Source organism: Anneissia japonica, unplaced genomic scaffold, assembly GCF_011630105.1.
Source record: "Anneissia japonica isolate Jap-2015-1 unplaced genomic scaffold, ASM1163010v1 scaffold287799_len804019_cov200, whole genome shotgun sequence".
Classification (NCBI taxonomy): domain Eukaryota; kingdom Metazoa; phylum Echinodermata; class Crinoidea; order Comatulida; family Comatulidae; genus Anneissia; species Anneissia japonica.
The window spans coordinates 30,504-38,226 of record NW_022716884.1 but is presented as its reverse complement, the minus strand read 5'-3'; positions in this window follow the sequence as shown (position 1 = coordinate 38,226).

Sequence of the window (7,723 nt, the reverse complement as noted above, 5' to 3'; positions counted from 1 at the left end):
AAACTCTAAATAGACTTACGGTACCGTAATGCTTTGTATACATAAAAGGCCTAGGGTGTAATATCGGAATTACAGGAGGGCAACTTAGAGCAATAATAGGCCCAGGTAATTGGACGGGACCGCGTTCAAAACCTGTCATGTAGCTCTTGCGTTGTCTTTGGTTAAGGCACATTGCTTCAAGTAATCCGTCCTCCGGAGGGAGCGATAGGCCGTTGCTCTAGTGTGACTAATGATTTCGCATGCGCACAAAAAGGATTCACTACACATAGGCCTCATATTTGGTTGCTGTGTGTGTCCTGTGCATCATACTAAGGTCAAACAGGCACAAAATTGCCAGTAAGTAAAGCAAACTCCATAGTTCTATTATTTTACAAGGTTTTTTTTTTTATAGGTCTTATCATTATCATTATTGTTGTAAATATAATTTGTACATATTTATACAGTTTTACACACATTATCAATATTATTTCACATTATGATATTTATTGATAATATGTTGCTATTAAGTCCTTCCTACAGAAATTCTCAGAACATTTGTCATAATAGCATTTTAAAATATTCACAATTAAACACAATATACAATCTCTTCTTCTTCCTGCTGAATACTTCAAGTCATGCATGATACGCAACAAATATATTTATTCAACATTAAAATGATGTTTTGAAAATGTTTTCTGATAACAAAAAAAGCACAATATAGAAAATCCGGTTGCTGGATTAGACAGTAGTGTGGTAAAATAAAGCGATACATTTATTGGTTTTAGTTAAATTGTAATGATTGAGATTGTACAACGGTGGATTAGCTGGCTAACACTTTTTTTCGTGCCTAGTATCATGGGGATGAGGTTATGATAGGTATTGCTTGTTAGGTCTATTATATGATAATGATGATGATGGTGATGATGATCATTATAATGATGATGATGGTGGTGATGATAATGATGAGGATGATGACGACGATACGATGACGATAAATGCACAAGGATGATAACGGTGATAGTGTTGGTGGTAGGAATGGTAATGATGATACAGATGTTGATGATAATCCGAAGGATGATGATCCCAATATTAACGGGTTTGTGCCGGTTATTATAAGCCTAAAAGTTAGACTGGCCCTGGGCTAAATATAAATTGTAGGCCTATATTTTGGTGTCATAACTTTCAAAAGTATGTCAGGGCACAGGCCTTGAATAGCAGGGCCCTATCTGTCAACCACTGCATAGGCCTTTTTTTTTAAACTTTCCAATTTTTTTCAAAAGCCAAACACCTTTATTTCCCCCATCAGGTATTCTAAGTATTCAGTCAATATTATGCCTTCTTCAAATCTACCCAAGAGTGTCCAAGTGAGATGAGACGCTATGGTGGTCCAAATCTGGCACGATTACGTTCATATAATATTACATAAAATATGTTCAATCATAGGCTGGAAAAACATGAACACAAATGCATAAATATAACAGTCAAAGGCAACGTAAGCAATAACACAGTTTAAACGACGAAATTATGGCTCCCCATGACACGACACGTTTTAGTTTGAAAAACAAACGTTCATAAGTTATAGTTTTGGGTCAGGTGTTTGAATAGGGCCTACAGGTAAAAGTCAAAACTTGATAATGAATCCGTGGACCAGAGACTGTGTATTCAGTCTGAGTTTTGATACGGTTCATTCGTTTCCTTTTAAGAACCACAAGCAAATTAAAGCATTACTGTATTGATGGTGATAGATGGATACGATACCGTTTCAATATAGGCCTGGCACACAAGATGGTTATCACAAAAAAATATAGAGGGTTATGCCATTAGGAAACTGTGCAACCACAATTAGTCAATGGTTGTTCTAACGTAGTGTTAATACTACATGCCCAAGGGAAGTCAAAGGGTGCGAAACCTCATACTGATGACTCCCAAGCCCGCAATAAAGTAGGCCTATACAGATCTATGATATTTCACAATGCACAATGCTCACGATAAAACCTTATGGGATTCATTACAGTACTTCATTAACTAATGTTATTGTAAGCAATGTCTGAGCACAAATTGAGTTGTAATTAAAGAATCCTTAATTTGACTTAGATTGGGAACAACTGTGACGTTTATAAACAGAAATTATTGTCGTCATGGTACAGATATAGGCCTCTGTTGTTATAGTAATATGCCTCTGTTGTTATGCCAATAGGCCTATTATGCGTTCGATGCTGTTACCTTCTGTTCACACACTACCTGTTTTGTTTGTAGATAAAAACAGGTGATTTTTTTTTTGTCAAATATAAATCCTGATAGTGTGGGCAGAGATTAAGTACATACACCCACAAACCATGAGTTGTGATTTACAGTACGTTATTAACATTAGCACTACTGTCACAGCAGCAGGCCTTGATGAAGAACTACAGTCAAAATATTAGGCCTCACAATATTCTTCATCGTCATCCGCCACATTATCATCATCATGATTCATTCATTCATTCATTTATTCATTCATTCATTCTGTACAGACATAATAAAATTCAAATAAGAACAAGGACAAAAATTTATCTGAAAGACGTTTAAAGCTAGAAAAGGGTCTTTGGAAAATGGTGAAAAAACAAGAAAAAAGAGAACAGGATTTAAAAAGGGGTAGTGATAGTAATTATTAAGATAATTACAATTAAAAATGTTTCTTAAAGGTTTACAAAAGATAAAATCTCGATAAAACTGTTTTGAAGGACTTTTAAAGAGAGTTACAATTTAAGAAAAGAATTAACCAGATAAAACACATCACATGAAAAATACAAAAAATAAAGACATGATAAGTGTTGATTTGATCAGGATAGCCAAAAAAAAATTCAATTTCATAAATTTATTTCCATTGGGGTCCTGAGAACATGCAACAAAAACGACGAGAAAATCTCGAGAAGAAAAAGAGATCAATTATCATAAAAATCATCATTATCATCATCAACACTTCATACAAATTATCATACCGTATACCCGCACTCAAAAATGTTAAGGAAACTTTTCGTAAAGAAATTTGAGCCCAAACATTCCAACATTTTACGACTTTTTATGTCCTCATGTTTGCTTTTTTTACCCGAATCATGGTAGGCTAAAATAAAGTACCGTGTGTAGTAAACGAGCATTCCGAAATGCACACTATCATTTATGTTCTGAATACATAAACACACGTAGGCCTACATACACAATGGTGTCCTAACCTAAAGATACATACATGGAGGTGAGAAGATCAAGCCCTAGTTGCCTATTAATATTCTAAAACACCATAAATGACCGTAAGAACATGCTACACAGTGTAAGGGAAGCACAGAATACTAACTTACGATATCTAATTCAGAACTACAATGAAATCTTGGCACTTATACATAATCACTGCCAATAAGAATGTCGATTTTATATAATAGATTGTATTATGCTTGTGTTCATGGGCATACGCATCCAGTTAATATGGACTACTGTATTTTGTTGGAATGCTCTATACCGTTAATATGAATTTGATAATTATGATAGGCCCTATAATACTAATAGCAAGTTTTTGCATTATTGGTAAGATTTTATTTTTCAATTTCAATTTGTTGTTTGATTTTGTTGTATTCTTTTATGTTTTTATAATTTAAAAATCACAATAATTTGCGAATACAGGAGAATAAAGGGACACGGGCCGTGGAGACAAAACACTGAAGGTACACACACACACACACACAAAGGGAGAACTAGAAGAATTCAATTTGGAAATATAAAAACAAAGTACAAAAATGAGAAATAAAAGATATTCAATATAATTAATATATTTTTATCAACATCTGAACAACGAAATGAATATAGAAGCAGCACTGTCCACTGTGATCATGAAAGGCATTGTTGTTAATGTTATATACAACCTGATTTATTATGTTGTGACATACTTGTGTGAAACCAGGTTCGGATTTATATATACTTTCATGGCCTTGCGTTGACAAGAACACTGATGGGTCGTACAAACATTGACGCATAGCTTAAAGCACGTCGAATGTGCCAAGACTAGGTCATGGTCTTGATAATTTAGAAGGACGTTGCCGTCAAAACATGATCTTTGTGACTCTCTGCTATACTACTCAACCGTTCAATGTCTCCTGTAGGCCTACAGGGCCTTGAACTTAAAAAGTTAACTTAAAATTGTTCAAGATTATTTTCATTATTGATTTGTACTTTAGAGTCAGCATAGCGTTAGGTCTATCCCGTGTACCTAATCTACCGTAAAACAGAAATTGTGCTATTTTTATTTTTAATTGGTCAGAGGGCCTTGGTATTTATAATTCGCCATCAGTTACAATTTCCTGCTAATACTCATCTTAAAATTTCATAAAGAGAGAAACATATTTTAGTAAGTTTCATATGGTATCAAGTTATATAAAAAAATAATACAATATTTGAAGACATCAACTTCGAACGCATTTTTATTTACATAAAAGAAATATTGAATTGCATTTTTCTATAATGTAGAAAAACAGATTAAATAAAATGTAATTAAATGTAATTCGTTTTATAGATCAGTACATATAAAATATACATTTCAAATGCTATAATTTTGCGGACATTCTATCGTCCCTTCCGCATCTCCAGATCGAAAATACCAATTCGAATCTTTGTTAAATATCATATTGGGAAGAGGGCATATTAACAACGTTAACGACCATAAAGTTATAAACCGATGATACCTAGAATACTAATGCAATGTTAATATGGATTGGAGTGGAATGATGATTGATGATGATTATGACAACGATGTTGTTGATGATGATTTTATCATGATGACCAACAACAAACCAATAATATATATATATATACATATATATATATATAGTTATAAATATAACGAATACCGTACTAATGTAATGTTAATGTGGATATAAATATATATATATATATATATAAACATTTATATACATATACATATACATACATAATATGTTATACACATACATATATATATATATATACACACACACACACACACACACATATATATATATATATATATATATATATATATATATATATATATACTGTCTCTTATACACATCTATGGTTATCACCATGCGCAGCAAAATTTAGATGTCATAAAAAAAATCATTTAAACAAATTTCCCGGATGTGGATTCTTCCAAATTGGGACCCCAGTTGAGTGCCTTTGAATTCTTAATTATAAGGATAATAAACACTATTATTGTGATAGGCTTAGAGTTAAGGGCCAATATAGTATAGTATAGTATAGGCCTACATATAAATGCACATGATAGTAACTTTGGTATCGAGTTACACTTGGTGATAAAATTAATTTCATTGATCTTATATTAATAGAGCCATCAAAAAGAAATTTGTGGACCGGTGATTAAGCGGTTTTCTACACTTCAGCTATCGAGATAATGTACGTAGATAAGTAAATCATGTGTTGCAGATATGAGCTGGAACAAGTCTTCTCGGATAAGGTCTATAAACTGTGGCCCAGTGTACAATTGGCTCAAGAAGAACACAGTACATATTTCGATGATCCTCATATCAGAGAGGCCTGTACTTACCGGAAGATATACGGTATAGTTTATAATTTCATTTTTTGTAGGTTTTAAGTGGTTTAAAAGAGTCTTGAGACGGTTTTATCGTGGAAGGCGCTATAATAATGCATGACCATTGACTTATCCCGGACAATCCAAATGCTCACTCCTCCGTCTATGAGTGACCGTAAAGTCCAGTTTGTTCACACAAGTATTTTCGATGCGATAAGCACCGCTGTTACCCCCACGCCAGTTGATACACAAAAGTAAACGCAGGCACTGCTACTACGCCACTTACCAGCCGATTTTCAGTGTGAACCACCGACCGAATTTCTTGTATACGGTGTCGGTGGCTTCAGTTTTCCCTGTGCACTGATTGGTCGTTGAGATCCAGCTAATAGTACAGTAGTAATATACGCCCAGAGTAGCGTTTCATAGGTTCTGCCTCAACACGTAACCCACTGACCCCTGCACTCGCATTGATGCGGTCCGAGGTCCCCAGGGACGATCGTAACTAATTATGTAATTACAATAATTTAAAAAAAATCGTATGCGCGGTATAGTGTGCATGTAAGTTCAAAAAATATATGAGAAAATATCAAAAAAACGTTTATAGAAAATGTTTCTTCTTCCATTTATAATTTCAAATGTTAGGGTAATCAGCACTATAACAACTCCCTGGGGTAATTAGCAATTTTTAATTTGATCGTTGCTTTTGTAACATGATCGCCTTGATCGAGGCGTCGGCGTCAATAGGCCCTACTGGTGATGGACGAAATTACCTGAAAACACACTTTATTTTCAGAAAATAACTATTCCGACCCATTCATACAATAAATATATTTTCAAAATACATACTTTACCAGATTTGATTATTATATCGACATATTTCCACGTATTTTTGTGGCTGAAACAAAAGTATGTGCTATCAGTTACGCTTGACGCCATCTTGTGTGTTTACAAAAATGAAAACGAACCCTGAGCATGACCGTTGAAATTTTGAACTTTCTGTTTTCGGTGACTTGCGCCCTCTCAACATTGAAATAGAGGAGAAAATAAGGAAAATTTTGATACCAAAGTCGTCCTAAATCATCGTAATTTTTCGTATTTTTTTCATAGTTTTGTTTGACACCATCTGGATTTTTGAAAGACACATGATTTTCACACGACCTTGGACGGCTAAGCAAAAAATTATGAATTATTTACGGTTAATGTTCTTTTACTTTTGCTTCTGCCTATTTCTGGAACCAACTTCCAAATTACATAACTTCTTCCAACTCTATTTGCAACCTTAAGTCACAGCTTAAGTCACAGCTTAAGACCTATTTGATTTCCGGGGCCGTTTCAAATGCGTTGCGCCTTTGATCTTGTTTGGAACTGGCGCCATATAAATTCGAGATATTATTATTATTATTATTATTATTATCATTATTATTATTATTTATTATTATTATTATTACTATTTATTTTAATAGGTTAGGCTATTCACGCTACGGTCCGTAGTACGGAAAGGATGACGTCACTGAACGCAGCGAGGCGCCTAGGGGATTCGGCTAAGGCCCCTTTCAGAGTAAAATTTTATGTTATTTTTATCTTCCAAATTTCCAATAAATTCAAATTTAGTTGTATTTTGTAAAGGAATAATTTGTGCTGATGCGGAGATGTGTTTTCAATTGGTATTAATCATTATTGTATTAACTATTAATCCTTTAGAAAAAATTATATTTAACCATATTTCTGACACTGAAAAAATCCTTCAAAATCATTTTTAAATATTTAGATGTCAATGGGATTTCTGTAGTTTAAATGAAGCCTAAAGCACCAAGCAGGGCGCGCTCACTGATTGCCTGTCAGGCTTTGTCGCTTGTTGATTAGTTCCGGGTTCTTGAACTGAAGTTCGATTAATAATTTACTGCACCAGTATTAAAAATAACAATTGAAAAAAGTATCAATCATGTTTAGAAGTTCAGAAATTAGGCCTTTTTCGACGTGTTTTCAAGAAGTTTACCAAACAAGGAGTTTGTCGCCACCTCTGCAAGATTTGACCAATGACATAGTAGAGAATTAAATTATCTCTGCAGCAAGAGATACTGCAGTTAATTTATAAACCGCTGTTAGTTTGTCACCCTCTATGCAAAGTTTGGCTAATCACAGGCCAGGAACTCCGCAGTAAATTATTAACGCAGCGGGCTCCACAGTTAC